This window comes from Apium graveolens, chromosome 9 (genome assembly GCF_009905375.1).
Source record: "Apium graveolens cultivar Ventura chromosome 9, ASM990537v1, whole genome shotgun sequence".
Classification (NCBI taxonomy): Eukaryota; Viridiplantae; Streptophyta; class Magnoliopsida; order Apiales; family Apiaceae; genus Apium; species Apium graveolens.
The window spans coordinates 153604201-153628711 of record NC_133655.1 but is presented as its reverse complement, the minus strand read 5'-3'; positions in this window follow the sequence as shown (position 1 = coordinate 153628711).

The following is a 24511-nucleotide window of genomic DNA, read 5'->3' as shown; positions in this document are numbered from 1 at the left end:
CCCTCAAGTTTTTCTTTCTGATTGGGACAAACAGTGTTATGATGAGATGCTTTGTCGGAATGACGAAGAGTCGGGTGGGACGCCACCTAATCATGTGCTGTATGCCATACGGTATGAAAGACTGGCCATCTTAAGTACCAATGTGGTTGTCTCCTTCATATTCAAATCATTACTTTTTCTTTCTTTTCAACTCTAAGTTTATTAAAATTGTGAATCCTTCTAGTTGTTTCATTGTACCGTTGTTCTTTGCAAGAGCTTTTCAAACCAAAGTCAACGTATTACACACTCAACGGGTAAAGTCCCATCTATCTCTCGTACATGGAAAGGAAACAAGGGCATATGGTGAGAATTGTAAATTACTGTCCCTAGCCCGGGATGCATTTACAGTTAAGGGAATCTACTTCAATAAGGGATACGTCTCCGAGAACGAGAATTTGCAAGATGTTATTTAGAATATGGATGTGATGACGTGGAAGATTATTGCGGATACCTTATGCGTTAAAGTGTTAAAGGATATGGGAGCAACTTGATCATATATCTCTCGAGGTTTTATTGATAAGATGAATTATCCTGTCAAATCAATAAGTTTAGGACTAAAGGACTAGCAAATTAAGAACGTGTAGTCATTAAATATGTAAGTACCAATGACGGAATCGATATTTCTGGCATTGAGATGTGAAGAATTGATATCATTTGAGATAAGAAGATTTGATATTATTACAAGAAGTGGATTAACTATTCAAGTGTGATGCCTAGGTAAACCGTCGTGACGGAAGATAGTTCTGAAGACGCCAAATGAGAACATGAAGAAGTTTAAAGGACAAAGGAAAGTAAAGAAATTTGTTAAAAATAATTTAAGATTACAGTGACCAAAATATAAGTGCTATGGCGATTATAAATAAGAGTTAGGAGCAGACCGAACTTGAGGATTTTACAGTATCAAGACATATTTCCAGATGAGTTACCAATATTTCCTTTACATAAAGAAAATATGTTTATGATTGATTTAGTACGTGAAATGAAGCCAGTGTTTAAAGCCCGCGCAGAATGGCACCGGATAAAATGAAGAAGTTACCAGAGCAAACGCATGAGATGATTAGAAGAAAAAGCAACTGGACCTAGCGTACCCCCTTAAAGTGCACCGGCACAATGTGTTAATAAGAAAGATGGAAGGGTGAGATTATGTGTTAGAGAAAGCTCAACAAGTTTACTCTCAAGAGCAGATATCTGTTACCTCGAAACCAATGATTTGTTTAACTAAATGAACGAAGCAAGGTATTTTTATAAGATTGATTTAAGACTGGGTATATTACCAAGTGAAGATTGAACTTATGGACATATCAAAGATGATTTTCAGAATTCAGTACCGTTGTTATAAAATTCTACAAATGTTAGTGGGATGAACTAATATACCAGTGATATTTAAATTTGAGGCGTAGAATTTTGAAGGAAGAATTTGGATAAGATATACTTGCGTTAATTAAGAAGAACCATGCAACCTATACAATGATAACTAAGGAGTCAAAGAAGAAAGAAGCGGTATAAAAAGAGTTTACCAGATAAAAACTTTAATGGCAGGAGGTATAATTCTTAATATAAATAGTCAGTAGGGAGGAGACAAAAAGGGGATTCAGCAGAAAAATTTAAAGATAGTATGAATAAAGAAAGACCAGAAGCACCAACAAAAGTAAGAAGTTTATCATGGGCCAGTTATTATGGGAAATTTGTGTAAGATTTCTTGAAAATTGTAATATTCGAGATAAAGTTAACCAGAAACCTATTTTATCACTTTGAAAGCATCAGGGGGATTTGGTAGTTTGTAGTAATACTTCTCTTAAGGGAATAGGATGTGTGTTGACGCAAAACAATAAAGTTATTGCATATGCATCCAGACAACCGAAACCTTATGAGCAGAAGTACCTTACTCATAACTGGGAATTAAAAGCAACAATAATATTCATTTTGAAAGATTGGGAAATATTTTATAAGTATAGAGAAAGATGTGAGATATATACGGACCACAAGAGTTGAAGTATGAACTCTCTAGAAAAAGCAAATGTAGTGGCAAGAGATGAGTAAGAAGGAGAGAGAATGAATACAGAGACTGTACCAGAAGAACTATCTATGGAATTCTAGAGGTTGGAATTGGAAGTCAGAGTGCATGATCCAAAAAGGAGTGAGAATATATAAGTATAACTTTTCAGTACGGATTGTTAGAAAAGATAAAGAAGTGTGAGGAAGAGGTAGTAGATCAGGATATAAATCATTTAGTATGGGAAGAATAGTGCACGCAAAAAGGACGATCAAGGTATTCTTCCAGAACTTGGATTCCACCAGTGATGGAACTAAAGAATAAAATTCTACAGAAAACTCATAATTCAAGGTGTTCAATCCATTCAGGGAGTACCAAGATGTATAGAGATTTAAAGGAAATTATAGGTGGTTAGATATAAAGTGGGGAATTGTGAAATGAATTAGCAGATGTTATATATGTCAACAGAGTTAAAGTAGAGCATCAGAGATCAAGTGGATTGCTACACTCATTGGAAGTTCCAGAGTGAAAGTGGGAGCATATCACCATGGATTTCATAGTTGGGGTTACCAAGCACAAAAACTAATCATGATGCCATTTGACTTATAGTGGATAGATTTACCAAATCAGCTCATTTTCTGCCTACAAACGAAAGATTTTTCGCTCGATAAGTTGATCTATGGGTGCCTGAAGGAAATTGAAGTTTGTCATGAAATTCTTGTGTCTATCGTATCTGATCGAGATCCAAGATTTAATTCGAGATTTTGGAAGAGTTTTCAAGAATGTTTGGGGAACGAGATTGAATATAAGTACGACTTATCACCCACAGAAGGACGGCCAAAGTGAAAGAACGATCCGGACAATAGAAGACATGTTACATGTTTGTGCTATTGATTCTAAAGGAAATTGAGACGAGTATTTACCCCGGTAGAATTTGCTTACAGCAACAGTTATCACGCCAATATTGGGATGCCACCCTATGAAACCCTTTAGAGACGCAAATTCAGATCTCCGGTGTATTGGAACGAAATAGGAAAACGCAAAATACTTGGACCTAAATTGGTGCAGCAAATAAAGAAAGCTATTAAAGATATCCAAAAAAGATTGATAACAGCACAAGATCGGCAAAGGAAATATACAGATTAATCAAGGAAAGATATGAAATTCAAAGAAGAAAGTTTGGTATTACTGAAACTATCACCATGAACGGAATTAGTGAGATTTGGAAAGAAAGGAAAGCTGAGTCCAGGATATGTCGGATCTTTTTAGAATTTTAAAGCACGTTGATAAAGTAGTTTACGAGTTGTCGTTACCCCCGCACATGGAGAACATTCACAATGTTTTTCACATATCAATGCTTAAGAAATATAATCCAGACTCCAGGCATGTAATAGAATATGAGCCAATAGAGCTTCAGGCAGTTTTGTCTTATGTAGAGAATCCGATAGAGATTCTAGAGAAGAGAGGGAAAGTATTGAAAAATAAAGTGGTAAAGTTAGTAAGAGTATTGTGGAGAAACCCAAAGGTTGAGAAGTCAACCTGGAAGTTAGAAAGTGATATGAGAGAAAAGTACCCTCATTTGTTTTCTTAGGAGATTCTGAGGACAGAATCCTTTTAAGGGGGAAAGGATGTAATATCCGGGATATATCGTGTAATTATTTTTGCTAATAAATAATTATTATGCATGTTCAGTATCTATTTTGTGAATTATTTGTTAAGTGTTAAATGTGTTTGGATGTTTAAAAATGATATCAATTGAGTATTTTCATTTTTATATGTTCAAAATAAAATATAGATAATTGTCATATCTTCCTAATTATTTTTATGTTGATTTATGGATTTATAAGGACCATATGAAATTTATAAAATCTTTTTCCGGATATTTAAAACCTATTTTATAAAAACGGGAACCAACCGACGTTAGTCGTTGTTACGTTTTTGGAACCCGAAACTCTTCCGAGAACTCCTTCCTAACCTAATTGCAATATTCCGAGCATTTTCCGTGTTTCGACTTTTTCGATGCGGCGTACGGTTTGTCCTGCGCGGGTCCCTGCGCAACATTTTCGATACAATATTCGTTTCGGTAAATCAATAAAACCCGTATTTTCGATAAACGGGAGCTTTTTATTAAATTATCCCAATTATCACTTCGTAGTACGTGTAACCAGGCGCTGAGACCAAGACCGCAGTACAAATTGTACTGGTTTGGATAATTATCCCGAAAACCGATACCGTTTGGATCAGTTTTTACAAATAAACGTACCGTTTTATATCCGGAACGATCCAACGGGATACTAATTTTCCCGTAATTATAAATAGCCTTTACCGTATTTTATTTTGTACCGGAAATCATTTGCAAACAGTATTTACAGAGTTTTTACAGAGAAAATACTGTAATTATATTATGTTCTTCATAATCAAACACAAATTCGGAGGCGTTATCGATATCCGATTTTGGCGTACATATACTCAAAACGAAGCTACTCAAATCTAGAATCCAAATCTTCCATCAATTTCAACCCAGAAACATCTGGTGATTTTCTATTTAATTATTTATATTCGAATTTCTTGGTATTTAAATTATGAATTTTTGTACGGATGATTGTTTGAATGATTTGATGATTGTATGTTGTAGAGCTTGTTTTCCTGATCATTTTGGTATGTCATATGATCAATTTGGAGTTCAATAACATGTTCAAATTAGGGTTTGATTCTCGAATTATATAATTAGGGTTTATATTCGTTTGAATGTTCTTGATTAAAATTGGGGGTTTCTTATTTAAGGATTATTAGATGTTCTAAAGAGGTGGGTTTTGTTCCCCTTGAAATTTGCAATTTATTCATATATAGTACGTTATCAGACGATTCCTGGATTGAACGGAGTTGTCGTTTGAAGTTTCGCCGGATTTATATAAACTCGCCGGCGGTGATTTTTCCTAGGGTTATTACGATCGATTTACAGCTTGTTTGATGAAATAAATTGCATGAATAAGTTCCTAAGATTATAATCTACGTTTTCCCGTTGATTTGATCGTGTTCTGGGTTGTTTTTGAGCTCGTCGGAAAGCTCCAAGTCGCCGGCAATGGCTGCGCCGGCGACGTGAGGTAGAAGATGGCAAAAGTGCAGAAAGGTCCCTGACCTTTCTGTACTCTTGCAGTTTGGTCCCTGACGTTTTAAAAACTTATAACAATTTGATTTCTGTTTAAAATCCTTTAAAAGTTTGATTTCTTTTTATAAAAATCATTTTAAAAATTGTTTTTAATTCCTAAAAAAATTCTGAAAATAATTATTTTAATTCCAGAAATTATTTTTAATTCAAAAATAAATCTGAATTAATCATTTAATTAATTTCAGTTAATTTTTAATTGATTAATTAGTCAATTAATTCAAAAATTAATTGATTAATTGATTTAGTTAATTATTAATTGATTTTAATTAATTATTTAATTAGTTTTAATTATTTAAAAATGATTTAAAAATTCCGAAAAATAGTTTCGAGCTTTAAAATATTATTGTAAATTATTTTTAAGGCTCGATAATTATTCTAAAAATGTTTCGGAGCCAGAATTGGCCAACCGAACCCTGTTTATTATTCTGAAATTGATCCAATGACTCGTTTTAATTCCGAAAAATGTTTTAAAGATTATTTTAAATACCAGAAAGCCTATTTATGACCCGAAATGTCTTTATAAATGATATGCCATTGAATATGTGATGAATTATGTGTTATATGTGACTTGTTGATTGACTGTCGGTCTATATATTCGGTGATTACTTGTTTATAGCATAACTTTTGATCCGTTAATCGGATTTGGGTGAAACGAAGGGTAGATAGAAGTATGTGTTGAACAGAATCGTATGAGTGGAATATTGATAGATACTTATGATGCCTAGCAGAATAAGCAAGGCGTAAGAAAGAGAAGCGGGTGATCAGAAAATAGAATTGGCATGTAGAAAATACAGCAAGTAAGCAGAGATTAAAAGCGAGGCATAAGAGAAACAGATGAATGGTGGTTGAATAGAGTTGTAGACAAGTACAAGTGAGGTTGGAATCAATTATGATAAGGCAAGTACTTCTAAACCTTTCTCGAGATTTATTGCAAATATTTCTAAAATCTCTTGTGACCTATTGTTAATATTCAAAATAGCTCTGTTTATTTTGGAAATACTTTGAATCCTCCAGCCTTGAACCTGAGCCACATCATTTGATCTTTGAGCCGAAAGCCTTATTCTTTGTGAACCATTTCTTGTGGATTTACCAAATATTAAACCATACAAATACGATACTACTCCACAAATATATATCCATCATATACCAAACACTGGAACAAAATTGTTTATATATACAAAAACTTTTATACTTAACCATACCTTGTGATATCGAAGCACTAAAACTTTGTAAAAACACTATTCATCTAATACTCGATTATCCTACCGGCTGGAGGCCACTTCTTTTATGAACTTTGACATACTCTTTCGGTATCCATGAATTTTCACCATGCTTTTATACAAAGGTTTTATTGTTACTGATTATGATCTGGTTTTATTGAATTCTATTGTTTATCATATTGAACTGTTTAGAATTGGATAGTTTTCTTTGTATGGACCAGATTCGTGGTCAGACCATATCGATGGTCAAATTAGGCCAATGTGGGCCTTGGATCCAGTAGTCAGAGCAATGCTGTGTGCTTTGCTCGGGGTTAGTGCGTGACTGATCAGCAGCCTAACCTTGATTTTTGAAACTTAAAATGAATATCCAATTCTATTGGTTGTTTAAGAAGAAACTTGATTCCTTTGAATCATCTCATTTATTATTGTTTAACCTCAGTTAATGGTAATATGACTTGCTGAGCTAGTTAGCTCACTCTTGCAAATCTTTTTATATATTCTACAGTTAAGAAGAATATGGTTGTTAGCAAGGTTTCCCAGTTCAATGTTCGAGCTAGGATTCCAGACTATGATTGATCGAGCTAGCAGGAGCTATTGGAAGTAGTGAGATAACAAGGTTGTAAGAATGATTTTATTATCAATTGTAAGTTAAATTAGTTGGGATTTGGTACGATGTAATAATTAAGGTTGTGGCTTGTTTTCATACTTTAACCTGTTGCAATCCGTGGTTTTGTGAAGCAGGGTCATTATAAATAATATTTCTTAATCAGGTTGATATATTGTGTTGTGTTGTGGACCCCAAACTTCTGACCCGGGTTTGGAGGGCGCCACAGATATTGTTGATATGAAGCCTAATACTGCACAGATCAGAACATATCTTGGTATTAAGGGACTTGAATTCAATCTAGAGTCTGACAAAGCTTATGTCATAAGACTAGATCAGGAGTTGAGAAAAGCAAAGATCAATGATCTCAGAGCTGCAATCTTTCAAACTGGTGAAGATACTGCAGAGCTTAAAGATGTCAAAAGGAGAATGATTGACGAACTCAGATATGCTGAGAAATGTTTGTTGAAGAACTATCTCAGAACAACTCCTGACATCAGAGAGATCAGAAAATGATGAAGCCAAGTCGAAGATCTACAACTTCTTAAATTCTGATATTTGTACAGACTGAAGTTGTTATCAGAAGTTGAATATTGGTAAAGCTTTAAGGACTGTAAGTTGTAGTTATCTAGTCTAATTCTCATGCATTTGTACTTAATGTTTTTGACATCATCAAATATCTGTTAAACTTGTATATTATGCTAATTTACAAGTTGGGGGAGATTGTTAGATATATTTGATAATGTCATAGCTAATATGTTTTATGTTTAGCTTTCAGATCTTACTTGAATAGGATAAATCAGTACTTAACTGTTGATCAGTACTTATACTGGAAGTCAGGACTTAAGGATATCAGTACTTATATTATCAGGAGATAATCATCAGAAGTTAGATATCAGAACATAAGTGCTAAAGGATGATCAGATAAGGACAGTAGCTGATTAAAGGAAAGAAGATCGAGATAAACATAAGAAGAGATATGCATGAAGAAGGAATTCTGTGAAGAATGGAATACTTGGAAGAAAAGATATCTGATTGATATATTTTAGGAAGCAGAATTATATTCCTTATCAATTAGCGATTATCTTGTAACTGTGTAGTATATAAACACAGACATAGGGTTTACACTATAAGTGTTATCATATATTCGAGAAGATTATTCATTGTAACCCTAGCAGCTCTCGTGATATTTGTTCATCACTGAGAGGTAACAGTTCCATACTGTAACAGAGTTTATTGTTTCAATAAAGTTTGTTTTCTGTTACTTAAGTTCTTAAAGTTTGATTTGAGTGTACTATACACTGTATTCACCCCCTCTACAGTGTGTGTGTGACCTAACAATAACTGAAATCAGGGTTTGGGTTTCAGTGCTTCAAAGCACTTGCAATATCAACCAGACTATCAAGTACTACAATATCTCGAGAAAGTTCAGAACACTTGCCTGGTATTAGCTTACTACACTGCACTTGCTTCCAATCACAACCGTCTTACTCCTCAACTATCTGTTTCCCTTTCCTACGTCTTGCCTCTTCTGCTCACATATCATAAGCATCTATCAATAATTGACTCATAGAATTCTATTCAACACATACTTCTATCTACCCTTCGTTTCACCCAAATCCGATTAACGGATTGAAAGTTATGCAATAATCAAGTAAACACCGAATATATGAACCGATAGTCAATTAACAAGTCACATATAGCACATAATACATCACGTAATCAATGATATATCATTTATAAAGAAGTCTCGGGTCATAAATAGGCTTTCTGGTATTTAAAATGATTTTAAAACATTTTTCGTAATTAAAACGGGTCGTTGGATCAATTTCGGGTTAATAAACAGGGTTCAGTTGGCCAATTCTGGCTCTGCAACAATTTTAGAATAATTATCGAGTCTTGAAAATAATTTAGAATACTATTTTAAAGCTCGAAACTATTTTTCGGAATTTTTAAATCATATTTAAATAATTAAATCTAATTAAATAATTAATTTAAATCAATTAATAATTAATTAAATCAATTAATCAATTAATTTTCGAATTAATTGACCAATAAATCAATTAAAATTAACTGAAATTAATTAACTAATTAATTTAGATTTATTTTTGAATTAAAAATAATTTTCGGAATTAAAATAATAATTTTTAGAATTTTCAGAAATTAAAAATGAATTTTTATAATAAAAGTAAATAGGAAATATGATTTTTAAACATTTTTAAAACAGGAATCCTAAATTTGCAAAGTCTGGAAACTTCAGGGACCTAACTGTATCGTCCCCAAAAGTCCAGGGACCAAACTGTAAATTTTACACCCCGGCGCCGGAAAACACAGAGGTGGCCGGAGAACACGTTCCCGGCATCCTCACCCCACCAACACCTCCAGATCACATCTATACTTTACCAGGAACACAACCAAGCCAGCAAATCGTTCTAATCATCCCTGAGTTGGCCGGAATTTGGCCGTGTAGTTTGCCAGTTTCCGGCGAACTTCGGAAATATTCAAAATACAACTCCCTTCTCTACAGACCTCGGTGATTCATGAAACTTATACTACTAGATTGCAAATTTCACAGAGAATACAATCCACTATACCACAACATCAATCTATTCCAGAATAAGAAACCCCCAAATTTCAATTAAGAACATTCATACGGGTTATAAACCCTAATTTTGAAATTCGAAAATCAAACTCAAATTTGAACATGTTATTGAACTCCAAATCAGACGTATAATATACCAAAATCATCAGGAAAACAAGCTCTACAACATGCAATCATCAAATCATACAAACACTCATCGGCACAAAAATTCATATTTTTCATAAAAATAATTCGAAAATAATTAAATTTTTAGAAATTAAACCTTTGATTCTGCAGGTGTATGGATTACAGATTCTGATAGAGCTTCTCAAGACCTTCAAATCCAGTACTCGAGCTTTTCAAACAAAGATCAATAACACCTTCAAAAGTTGGTTTGATTCTTGAAACAGTTTATGAATATAGGATTTTTCTCTGTAAAATTATATATTTATCTGTTTGCAAATGATTTTGATACGAAATAAAATACGGTAAAAGGCTATTTATATTTACGGAAAATTAGTATCCCGTTGGATCATTCCGGATATAAAATGGTACGTTTATTTGTAAAAACTGATCCAAACGGTATCGGTTTTCGGGATAATTATCCAAATCAGTATAATTTGTACTGCGGTCTTGGTCTCAGCGCCTAGTTACACGTACTACGAAGTGATAATTGGGATAGTTTAATAAAAAGATCCCGTTTATCGAAAATACGGGTTTTATTGATTTACCGAAACGAATATTGTATCGAAAATATTGCGCCGGGACCCGCGCAGAACAAACCGTACGCCGGATCGAAAAAGTCGAAACATGGAATATGCTCGGAATATTACAATTAGGTTAGGAAGGAGTTCTCGGAAGAGTTTCGGGTTCCAAAAACGTAACAACGGGTGACGTCGGTTGGTTCCCATTTTTATAAAATAGATTTTAAATACTCGGAAAAAGATTTTATAAATTTCATATGATCCTTATAAATCCATAAATCAACATAAAAATAATTAGGAAGATATGACAATTATCTATGTTTTATTTTGGACATATAAAAATTAAAATACTCAATTAATACTATTTTTGAATATTCAAATACAAGTAACACTTAACAGTTAATTCACAGAATAAATACTGAAAACACATAATAATTATTTAATAGCAAAAATAATTACACGATATATCCCGGATATTACATCCTTCCCCCCTTAAAAGGATTCTGTCCTCAAGAATCTCCTAAAAAAACAAATGAGGGTACTTTTCTCTCATATCACTTTCTAACTCCCAGGTTGACTCTTCAACCTTTGGGTTTCTCCACAATACTCTTACTAACTTTACCACTTTATTTCTCAATATTTTTTCTCTTTCCTCTAGAATCTCTATCGGACTCTCTACATATAATAAATCTGCCTGAAGCTCTATTGGCTCATATTCTATTACATGCCTGGAGTCTGGATTATATTTCTTGAGCATCGATATGTGAAAAATATTGTGAATGTGCTCCATGTGCGGAGGTAACGCCAATTCGTAAGCTACTTTGCCAACGCGCTTTAGGATCTCAAAAGGTCCGACATATCTTGGGCTTAGCTTCCCTTTCTTCCCAAACCTCGTTAGTCCTTTCCATGGTGATACTTTCAATAATACCAAGCTCCCTTCTTCAAATTCCATGTCCTTCCTTGACTGGTCTGCATACTTTCTCTGACGATTTTGTGCGGCTATTAATCTCTTCTGGATAATTTCAACAACTTCCTTTGTCTGCTGCTGTTAGGGCGAAATCACGCACTAATATTCACGCAAGTATACGCGTTCGCAAGTAATATAGAATACTTTCTAGTTCGTTCCCTCAGAGACTCAGACTAATTTATTGTCTAATTTAACTCACTCACCAATGTATGATTACTTCTCAATGTTAAGATAATAACACTTAAAATTGTTGATTAAATATTAACTATAATTAACTACTTAATTAACCACTTAACTAACACTTCAATTTATCAATAATAAAACACTCATGAGATCACAACTTCATTATTACTTCCTTCTATAGCCATGGTTATTACCTTTAGCATGTGACAGTGATGATATTAATCGAATAACACAAAACTGATAAAAGCCAACTTTCATTGTACTAATACCATTCTACCAAACATCCACAATTAAGATAGAAATTGAATAGTCATCAATTATGTTGAGTTCCTATATGTCTACAGAAATTGACAACACAACGATTTAAGCACAAGTTATTCCTTTTGATTACATAGGGCAAATAAAACTGTTAGAGTTACCCACTAATCATGCACAACGTACATGAACCTATGCTAGCATGGCAAGTTCTAAATCTCGAGATCCACCGTCGCTTCGCAAGAGATTAACACCCTATCTTATATATTCGCGACGCATATAAGACGAATACCCACAACCAATACTAGATATCATGCAATCATCACACACTAAAGTATTAAACAATTAACTATAGAATTCCATAGTAAATCCGTTGCAACCCCATGATCACGATTAGCCCATAATAGAACTTATCGCCATCATGGGTTCATATGAAATCATGATAAACGAACACAAGAAAATAACAACTAAACTAATTATATTAAAACAGAGTACGTCACAAGAGTAAATAAGTCAAAGCAAGAAAACTAGCATCCAACGTTACAACGAAACAAGAATCACAAGAATATATGCTTCCTCTTCGTTGCTGTGTGCTAAATCGGTCTTCTTCCTTATCTCCTTCGCTTCTTGCAAAACACAATCTAAAACATAATCCCCCCTTAATACTCTGTGAAAAACGTCTCAAATCTACATATATAATAGTCCCATAAAACTCAGATTACATAGAAGTTGGAAGCCAAACAGAAGTAGAAGTCTAAAACAATATATTATTTTCCCCGACCCTGCGCGGCCGCTCAGCATTTCTGCGCGGGCGCGCAAGGCTGTTGCGCGGCCGCTCAGCATTGCTGCGCGGGCGCGCAGGACCCTACTGGAAAATTTCCAGGTTTGCTCCGTTTCTTCGCCGTAATCTGCCCGTTCTTTTCCTCTCGCAATGGTGAACACATGCCAAGGCTTATTCTTGATGATTCCTCCTCCGAAATGCAACTAATACCCTGAAATGCATAAACACTAGAAAAATACATCAAATACACAAAATACTTGATTTCAAGACACCAATTTAAGCCATTTTAAGACGTTCTAAGTGGTATAAAATGCCACTTATCAGCTGCACCAATTCAGGTCCAAGTATCTTGCGTTCTCCTACTTCATCCCAATATACTGGAGATCTACATTTGCGTCCATAAAGGGCTTCATAAGGGGCATCCCAATACTGCCATGATAACTGTTGTTGTAAGCAAACTCTACCAGAGGTAAATGTTCGTCCCAACTTCCTTTGAAATCAATAGCACAAACACGTAACATGTCCTCGATTGTCTGGATCGTTCTTTCACTTTGGCCATCCGTCTGGGGGTGATAGGCCGTACTCATATTCAATCTTGTTCCTAAACATTCTTGAAAACTCTTCCAAAATCTTGAATTAAACCTTGGATCTCGATCAGATATGATAGACACTGGAACTCCATGATGAACTACAATTTCCTTTAGGTACATATGGACCAACTTGTCGAGCGAAAATCTTTCATTTATAGGCAGAAAATGAGCTGACTTGGTAAGTCTATCCACTATAACCCAAATGGCATCATGATTAGCCCTTGTCCTTGGCAATCCAACTATAAAATCCATGGAAATATGTTCCCACTTCCATTCTGGAATCTCCAATGGCTGTAGCAATCCGCTTGGCCTCTGATGTTCTGCTTTAACCCTCTGACAGGTATAACATTTGCTAACCCATTCCGCAATTTCCCTTTTCATGTTTGGCCACCAATAATTCTTCTTTAAATCTCTGTACATTTTGGTACTCCCTGGATGGATGGAATACCTTGAATTATGTGCCTCCTGTAGAATTTCATTCTTTAACTCCGTCACCGGTGGAATCCAGATTCTAGATGAAAATCTCAAAATACCTTGGTCATCTTGTTGCGTGCATAATTCCTCACCTACCAAACGATTTATACCTTGATCCATTACCTCTTTCTGGAATTTCTTTATTTTCTCCAATAACTCCGGTTGGAAAATCATAATGTACACTTTTGCTTCCTCAGGCTTGCAAATTCTAATCTCCAATTCCAATTTCTGAAATTCTTTATATATCTCTTCAGGTACGGATAACACATTTAACCTTTCCTTTCGACTTAACGCGTTTGCTACAACGTTCGCCTTACCGGGATGATAATTAATCGAGCAATCATAATCCTTGATTAATTCTAACCATCTCCTTTGCCTCATATTAAGTTCCTTCTGGGTAAATATGTACTTTAAGCTTTTGTGATCCGTGAAAATCTCACATTTCTCTCCATACAGATAATGTCTCCAAATCTTCAAAGCAAAACTATAGCTGCTAGCTCCAAGTCATGAGTAGGATACTTTTGTTCATGTGGTTTCAATTGCCTTGACGCATACGTAATCACCTTTTCGTGCTGCATTAAAACACATCCTAGTCCTTTGTGAGAAGCATCGCTATAAATTACGAAATTCCCTTGATCGTCTGGAAGTGACAAAACAGGTGACGTGATTAATCTCCGCTTCAACTCTTGAAAACTTTCTTCGCACTTGTCGTTCCATATAAACTTTTCATTCTTTCGTGTAAGCTTTGTCAATGGTGTTGCAATCCTTGAGAAATTCTTAACGAATCGTCGATAATATCCTGCCAATCCCAAGAAACTTCTTACCTCAGTAGGTGTTCTCTGTCTCTCCCAATTCGTAATTGCTTCGATCTTTGCCGGGTCCACTTTGATCCCTTCGTTACTGACTATGTGTCCTAAGAATTGAACTTCCTGTAGCCAAAACTCACACTTCGAGAATTTGGCATATAACTTCTTTTTCCTTAAAATCTCCAAAGCCGTTCTCACATGTTCCGCATGATCCTCTTCTGTCTTTGAATAGATCAAAATATTGTCTATAAATACAATAACGAACTTGTCCAAATATTTCTTGAAAATTCTGTTCATCAGGTCCATAAATGCTGCCGGGGCGTTGGTCAATCCAAAAGACATCACTAAAAACTCGTAATGTCCATACCTTGTTCTGAAAGCTGTCTTTGGTATATCTTCTGGCTTGATCTTCAGTTAATGATATCCCGATCTTAAATCGATTTTGGAGAAATACTTGGCTGCCTTCAATTGGTCAAACAAATCATCAATTATAGGTAACGGATACTTATTCTTGATTGTAAGCTTGTTGAGCTCCCTATAGTCGATACATAGTCTCATGCTTCCATCTTTCTTCTTAACAAATAATACCGGTGCTCCCCACGGGGATACACTGGGTCTGATTACTCCTTTCTCTAACAACTCCTGCAACTGCTTTGCTGGCTCTTTCATCTCAACATGCGCCATTCTGTACGGGGCCTTGGATACTGGTTCTGTTCCAGGTGTTAAGTCAATCACAAATTCAATTTCCCTATCTGGAGGAAGTCCTGGCAATTCGTCGGGAAACACGTCTGGAAATTCATTCACAACTGGAATATCTTCAAGTTTTGCTAGCTCCTGACTCTTGTCAATCACGTATGCTATAAAATGCTTGCATCCTTGCCGTAATAACTTCTTAGCTTGAATCATCGTTAAGAACTTCTTTACTTGTTTCTGACCTTTGAACGTTACTATTCTTTCGTCTGGCGTTTTTACCATTTCTTTCTTATTTCGACAATCTATCTGATCATCATGCTTAGATAACCAATCCATCCCTAATATAACGTCAAATTCTCCTAACTTAAATGATATCAAATCTACACAAAACTTACTACCATAAATCTCAACCTCACAATTTCCAGAAACTTGATTCACAGTTACACGTTCTTGATTTGCTAACTCCACAGTCATTATTTCATTTAAATACCCAACTGGACAATTTAACTTACTAACAAAATCTTGTGAAACAAACGATCGAGTTGCTCCCGAATCTATTAACACTTTGGCACATAAAAAATTCACATTAAGTGTACCTGCCACGACATCCGCATCCTGGATAGCATCCTTCACTGACATGTCGAAGACTCTAGCCCTTGGAGTCTCATTTAGTGTTGGAGTAGATCCCATGATCCTCAAGGCATTACTGACTGGGGCTGCTGTCTTGCAATCCCTGGCCATATGTCCTGGCTTTCCACATTTGAAGCACGTAAATCCAATGGCGGGAACTTTTACCGCTGGATTTCGGATAGGCTGAACCTTATTTGCTGGCTCTCTAGCTGGCTAATTTCGGCACTCCCTAGTATAGTGCCCTTTCTGGTTGCATTTGAAACATACCACATTCAACTTGTTACAAACTCCTCCATGCTTCTTTCCACAAACTTGACAATCTGGAAAAGTTAATCTCAACTGATTCGGCTGATTCACATTAGCTGGACGGTTGCCCTAGCCTCCGTCTCCTGCATTTTGTCTCCTGAAATTAAAATTTCTCCCTGGCTGGAACTTGCCCTTCTTAAAGTTTGGAAACTTCCCTGGTTGTGACTGACCCTCACTTCCCTCAATTTTCCTTTTCTTGCTTTCCTTTTCCTTCTGGAACATCTCACTCTCTGTCTCTGCGATCATAGCCTTCTTTACAACCCCTGCATAGGTCTCCAACTCAAAAATAGCTACCTTCCCTCTGATCCATGGCTTCAAGCCTTGCTGGAATCTCTTAGCTTTCTTTCTATCAGTATCAAGATACGACGGCACATACCTTGACAATTCTTCAAATTTACTCTCATAATCTGCCATCGACATAGTTCCTTGCTTTAACTCTAAAAACTTCAGCTCCATCTGATCTTGAACAAACTGAGGAAAATTCTTTTCTAGAAATAATTCCTTAAACCTCTCCCAAGTAATAACATCTATACCTTCCAATGTCTTCACCATCTCCCACCAGTAGGTGGCCTTATTCTTCAAATAGTAACTTGCAAACTCAACCTTCTGCTCCTCTTTCACTTTTACCAAGGCAAATGCCTTCTCTATTTCCTTTAACCACACATTTGCTTCAATTGGCTCTAAGGAACCCTTGAATTCTGGTGGGTTTACTGCCTGAAAAGTTTTGAAAGTTACCTGGGGATTAGTCTGTCTTTGTTGTTGTTGTGCCAGGTGAACTGTTTGTTGGGCCAAAATTTGAAGAATCTGGGCTATTGCTGGGTCCATGGGTCCTGGGTTCACATTCGGGTTTGTATCATCTTGGTTGTTATTGTTGGTTTCTTCATTCTGGGTGTTGGTGCGGGTATTTCTTCTGGGAGGCATTTTCTGTAAAGAATCAATCAATTTATTTAGCTTTTGAATCAAATCTTTGCATAAAGGAAAAGTTTTGTAAAACAGGAATATCTCTTTTTGAAAATAGTTGTAACTAAGTAAATTGCATGCTTCTTTATAGAATATAAATAGTTATGGAAAACAGGGTACATGGTATCACAGGGTATAACTGGTGCAATAAATAAGGTAAGGTAAAACAGGTGCAATAGAACAAATGACAGTGCTGGAAAGGAAAAAGGTACTGATATATATATAGATCAAAAGTTTTAGGTAGTACAAGCGTAAAGACGCTTCGGAAGTAAAAGCAAAAAGGGTACAACAACCTACTCACTCGTCAGCATCGCTAGTCTATAAATACAACTCAAAAGTCTACTGATACACACTACACACTATTGTACATACTATACAACCATACAACACTACTCAGCATCTCCATCTCTGGATCTCTGACTCATGGCAAGTCTGGACCTCCAATCTCCTCAAGCTCCTCTAGAACCCACTTAGCCCACTCCACTAGGAAATCAGGGGTGATGTCCTCATGTGTAGCCTCAGCAATCCTCACTGCAGCTGTCCTACGAAATGCCTGTAGCCTCTCTCTGAGTCGCTTCTCACCACTCCCAATCTCTCTGGTACGCATAATATGTAGTAACTCCTGGATCTGACCCTGAAGGAATCGCTGCTCCATAAGGCAAGCCTCAAACTGATGATATGGGACAGGATAGGAAGAGAACTGGAAAGGTACTCCTGTGACTAAATAACTAGTAAAGCCTAAATCAGCAGGTGGGGGTCCTCTAACAGGTGGCCTCATGCCTGGAGGTGGAATAGCCTGCAGTGGTACGGGCTGCAACACCGGTGGAGGTAATATAGCCAACACTGGTGGAACAACAGGACGTGGATCCGAAGACGGCACTCCAGCTGAAGGCTCTGAGTGATCAACTGATACGGGAATAAAAGAGTCGGCCATCTCTACTATCTGAAATCATATCACAATATAAGAATCTCGAACCACAACGCGAATTACACTAATACCTGATATATCGAAGCACGCAACCTCTCGACGTTCTATCTTTCTATTTCTTACTTCTAATCCTAACCCTCTACCCATTCCTGTCAACCTAGGCTTGTGTCAGTGACTTATAACCTGTAGCTCTGATACCAAACCTGTGGCGCCCTCCAAACCCGGGTCAGAAGTTTGGGGTCCACACACACCTTATTTATAACCTGCTTATAACAATATTAAAGATAATAATAATATGCAATGACCCTATTTACCAACTACCACGGATCGCAACAGGTTAAAGTATGCACACAAGCCAAGCACACTAATATATTACAAACCGTTCAAAATCCAACTATTCCAAACTCAAACTGAGTATTAAACATTATTACAACCTTTTACAGACTTAAATTATTCCAAAAGAAGCCTACTAGCTCAGCTTCCTCAACCTGAACCCCTAGCTCTCGCGCTGGACTGGGGATCCTCTTTACCAACTAGTTCTTTTTTAACTGGAAAGAATATAAACAACATCGCACAAATGAGCTAACTAGCTCAGCAAGTCACAATGACAAAACTGAGAATAATGATCATCAGGTGAACATGATTATGATATCAAGTGAACAATGGATTATGATTTAGAATTGGATATTATACTTTTAATTTAAAAACCAAGGTTAGGCTGCTGATCAGTCATGCACTAACCCCGAGCAAGGCACACAACATTGCTCTAAATACTGGATCCAAGGCACACATTGGCCTAACTTGACCATTGTATGGTCTGACCACGAATCTGGTCCACAATTTTATAAAAACAATCCAATTCTAACATAACAATGGAATATACAATAATAAACAATAACCAGAATCAATAACAATAATAAGTGTTTAACAATGAAAGGGTTTTAATCCTTGTAAGGATCAATAAGGCAATTTAAAAGCTTGGATGCTGGGTAATGAAAGAATTGGATAACAAAGGAATCAATATTTCAGGGTTTCAAAGATTTGGGCTTTCAAAGCATAGGATGCAATGGTTGAGTATACAATTAATTTAGTTCAGTGTTTGGGATTCTGTTTGCATGTATTTGTAGAGTAGTATCGTATACTTGAGGTTCGTGTCTGGGTATACAACAATCAATGGTCTAGAAAGAATAAGGTTCATGGCTTAAGAACAATAACTGAAATCAGGGTTTGGGTTTCAGTGCTTCAAAGCACTTGCAATATCAACCAGACTATCAAGTACTACAATATCTCGAGAAAGTTCAGAACACTTGCCTGGTATTAGCTTACTACACTGCACTTGCTTCCAATCACAACCGTCTTACTCCTCAACTATCTGTTTCCCTTTCCTACGTCTTGCCTCTTCTGCTCACATATCATAAGCATCTATCAATAATTGACTCATAGAATTCTATTCAACACATACTTCTATCTACCCTTCGTTTTACCCAAATCCGATTAACGGATTGAAAGTTATGCAATAATCAAGTAAACACCGAATATATAGACCGATAGTCAATTAACAAGTCACATATAGCACATAATACATCACGTAATCAATGATATATCATTTATAAAGAAGTCTCGGGTCATAAATAGGCTTTCTGATATTTAAAATGATTTTTAAAACATTTTTCGTAATTAAAACGGGTCGGATCAATTTCGGGTTAATAAACAGGGTTCGGTTGGCCAATTCTGGCTCCGCAACAATTTTAGAATAATTATCGAGCCTTGAAAATAATTTAGAATACTATTTTAAAGCTCGAAACTATTTTTCGGAATTTTTAAATCATTTTAAAATAATTAAATCTAATTAAATAATTAATTAAAATCAATTAGTAATTAATTAAATCAATTAATCAATTAATTTTCGAATTAATTGACCAATTAATCAATTAAAATTAACTGAAATTAATTAATTAATTAATTTAGATTTATTTTTGAATTAAAAATAATTTTCGGAATTAAAATAATAATTTTTAGAATTTTCAGAAATTAAAAATGAATTTTTATAATAAAAATAAATAGGAAATATGATTTTTTAAACATTTTTAAAACAGGAATCCTAAATTTGCAAAGTCTGGAAACTTCAGGGACCTAACTGTATCGTCCCCAAAAGTCCAGGGACCAAACTGCAAATTTTACACCCCGTCGCCGGAAAACACAGAGGTAGCCGGAGAACACGTTCCCGGCGTCCTCACCCCACCAACACCTCCAGATCACATCTATACTTTACCAGGAACACAACCAAGCCAACAAATCGTTCTAATCATCCCTGAGTTGGCCGGAATTTGGCCGTGAAGTTTGCCAGTTTCCGGCGAACTTCGGAAATATTCAAAATACAACTCCCTTCTCTACAGACCTCGGTGATTCATGAAACTTATACGACTAGATTGCAAATTTCACAGAGAATACAATCCACTATACCACAAAATCAATCTATTCCAGAATAAGAAACCCCCAAATTTCAATTAAGAACATTCATACGGGTTATAAACCCTAATTTTGAAATTCGAAAATCAAACTCAAATTTGAACATGTTATTGAACTCCAAATCAGACGTATAATATACCAAAATCATCAGGAAAACAAGCTCTACAACATGCAATCATCAAATCATACAAACAATCATCCGAACAAAAACTCATATTTTTCATAAAAATAATTCGAAAATAATTAAATTTTTAGAAATTAAACCTTTGATTCTGCAGGTGTATGGATTACAGATTCTGATAGAGCTTCTCAAGACCTTCAAATCCAGTACTCGAGCTTTTCAAACAAAGATCAATAACACCTTCAAAAGTTGGTTTGATTCTTGAAACAGTTTATGAATATAGGATTTTTCTCTGTAAAATTATATATTTATCTGTCTGCAGATGATTTTGATACGAAATAAAATACGGTAAAAGGCTATTTATATATACGGAAAATTAGTATCCCGTTGGATCATTCCGGATATAAAACGGTAAGTTTATTTGTAAAAACTGATCCAAACGGTATCGGTTTTCGGGATAATTATCCAAATCAGTACAATTTGTACTGCGGTCTTGGTCTCAGCGCCTAGTTACACGTACTACGAATTGATAATTGGGATAGTTTAATAAAAAGCTCCCGTTTATCGAAAATACGGGTTTTATTGATTTACCGAAACGAATATTGTATCGAAAATGTTGCGCCGGGACCCACGCAGAACAAACCCTACGCCGGATCGAAAAAGTCGAAACATGGAATATGCTCGGAATATTACAATTAGGTTAGGAAGGAGTTCTCGGAAGAGTTTCGGGTTCCAAAAACGTAACAACGGGTGACGTCGGTTGGTTCCCGTTTTTATAAAATAGATTTTAAATACTCGGAAAAAGATTTTATAAATTTCATATGATCCTTATAAATCCATAAATCAACATAAAAATAATTAGGAAGATATGACAATTATCTATGTTTTATTTTGGACAGATAAAAATTAAAATACTCAATTAATACTATTTTTGAATATTCAAATACAAATAACACTTAACAGTTAATTCACAGAATAAATACTGAAAACACATAATAATTATTTAATAGCAAAAATAATTACACGATATATCCCGGATATTACAGCTTCTGCATTCTTTCCTGTGAGACTTGACAAACGAGGATATAATTTATCTTGAAATATTGCTTTGAATATCCCTCCACGCATGCATGGAAATAAAATATTTCTTCTTCTTCTTCAAAATCCAAGATCAAATGCAAAGTTTGTCTTAGCTTCCATTTTCTTTACTAAGATTTCCATCATCCTATGTGCTATGTCAGACTAAAAAATTGACCAATATCAAGTCACTATCACCAACTATGTGAGTTTGCTTAGTCGTTGACAGTCACTAAACTAGTTGTTGATGCTATAGCTTCACTTAGAATTTGATAGCTCACTTCACTTAATCATAATTATATGACATCGAGTATTTACAATTAGCCACCCTATTCTAGATTATCCATTGAATCAACATGACTTCTGAATGAATAACAACATTACTATCTTTAGCAAGAATCTCATAGAAAATGTTACAAAAACCTCATTAGTTGATGGGCTACTCCTTCAACGCCTATCTCTTCGGATGGCTAGCTGTTGAAGGCTACAATTTGATTTAACATAATTATGCCATGTGATTTTGTTATCATCAAGATTCAGGTTTGATACCTAACAATCTCCCCCAATTTATGAATGATAGAATAAAAGCCATAAATTAAAGCCTTGATGATAATAAAATACATTCTGACTTATGAACATTAAGAGTGCATAATTATATTATGTTAAGCTGCCGATAAATGGAGTGTATAAGAAAATAGTTTTGAGGAAATGATGTTACTATAAAAGTAGCTGCTTTAGGTTGAGCATATAAGCGATTAGTTTCATTCATATTTCCTTGTTTTTTGATACTCCAACCTGTCTTTTTAAGAATTACAAAAAAGATCCCTTCACCCTTCACCTTAACATTCAGCTTCTTCAAGAGAAATACTGGATCTTCATTGATTCTCTGAAGTACTGGGCTTTTGGAAGTGGAAGTGAAGCATGTAGTTCTTTTAAGCCTAGAAATGCCTTTATGTCAAGAGTTTGTATCCTTCTTTCTAGATGTGATGTTGAAGTCATATTTGATGATTCCTTCCTGGTGGTCAAACACTAGTCTTTAAGACAATTCTTAGGTGGAAAATAATCTTCTAACTTCATGGATCTTGTCAGGATAAAGATTATTATGAGAGTACTCATCTATGTCAGCTGGATACATGAATGAGTCATTATCTTCAACCTTTTTCATTGATTAAGAAATTTATCTTCGAAGACTGGTTTATTTGAACCTTTATCATTCTTGATAGCCTTCAAATCCTTTTAGAAAAAAATGGTAATACATTTTTCATAGGATTGATAAACTCTTCTTTGGATATAATTGGATCCTCATTAAATCCATTAGTTACTTTAGTTGATTCATTTAAAAATAAATGATGTAGAAGTAACAACTAAATTTTCTTTTTTTCTTGCAACAGTTTTTTATCCTATTTCCCTTGGGCTTTTTAACCGCATCTCAGATTTTAGATGTAACTCTAGATCTGTGTCCAACTTTTTTTGAGTTTTTAGAGACAAATTTATCAAAAACTCAATGTGTTTACAAGTCTTCAGCTTTAGCTAGTTCATAGACTCCAAGTTTGGGAAATATTTTGATCTTTTCTCCCCCTTTGTTGATGTTCTTTTTCCCTTCTAGTGAATTCTTTATTTTTATCTTTTCTCCCCCTATGTTGATTCTTTGCTCCCCCTCAGTTAGGTAGAAATTCTCCCCCTTTTTGTTAGCATTAAAGTTTTGGGGTTCACTTGACGGCCTGAGAAGGTAGACTTCTCAATTAGAGTCCATATTTTGCAGCTAGAATGTAATAGACTTTCATGGGATTGTTAGCCACTGATATCAGCACCAAAAATATTCATTTTTACTTCAGTTGTACCTTTATTTCTCTCATTTTCTCTATTTTCTTGCATCTGGGGCTCCCCAAGGCTCACACACCTCACACCCTCACCTTCACCTTCTAAGGTGGAACTTTCTAGCTCACTTACAAGGATCGAAGACATAGCCTGCCTCTCATTCACACACTCTCATTTTGTATGCTGTAAAAGTAGCCTCTCACTCTCATTGTGTTCACTCCCTTACCTTAATCCTAGAAGTGTTAGAGTAATTGTTCAGTCACTACACTAACCATGGAAGAAATTAAGTGAGAGAGTTAGGACTCCTCAAATAGAATTAGTGCAGACTGGATACCTGTCAACTGCTATAAGATAGCCATTGACATAATAATTTGAGTTATCATTGGCTATGTTGTTAAGCTAGTCATCGATGGACTAACATTTATCAATGGCTAATAGATAGCCATTAATAAAGAGAATGATATAGTATTTGGAGTTTTCAATGCAATTGAATATGTGGAGATTGATGTGATATTTAAGAGCATAGACTTACTACTAGTGACTAGAATAAAAGATTGATGCTCCAATAAATCATCTAGAAGATGATGAGTATCATATCTACAGTGTGATTTCTTCATGAATTCAAGAGATGAAGAATTATGTAGAGAAGTTGATATCAAATGAACTTTCATGTGAGAAGTAGGTGATTTATTTGTGTGTATGACTGTTTCAAGATTGATTTGCAAAGAGTGGAGCTGTGAATCCACATTTTTAAGAGTCATGTCAATCTGAATTTAAAAAAGGCATAAGCTCAACTGGTGAGATGCCTCAAGTTCTGAAATGAAGAACTAAACTCACAAGATTGACTGATTTAGAATCTGAGCACGCTTGTTGTTATGTAGCTGTGTTCTTCACTTTCATGAAGCTCTAGTAAACTGGAAGGGATTTGGATGTATCTTTCACTCAGATAACATTCTCAAACCCTGGTTCCCTTAGCAGGGACCACCACATTCGTGGATTTCCTATCATTGATGAATCAAGATAGTCTGATTTATTGTCTCAATATTTTAATAAAATATATCTTAGATAATAGTTATGAGGGATGTCGTTTAGTCAAGCTGAATCTCCATTTTAATTAGAGTGGATTTGAATGGTTTCCCCTCA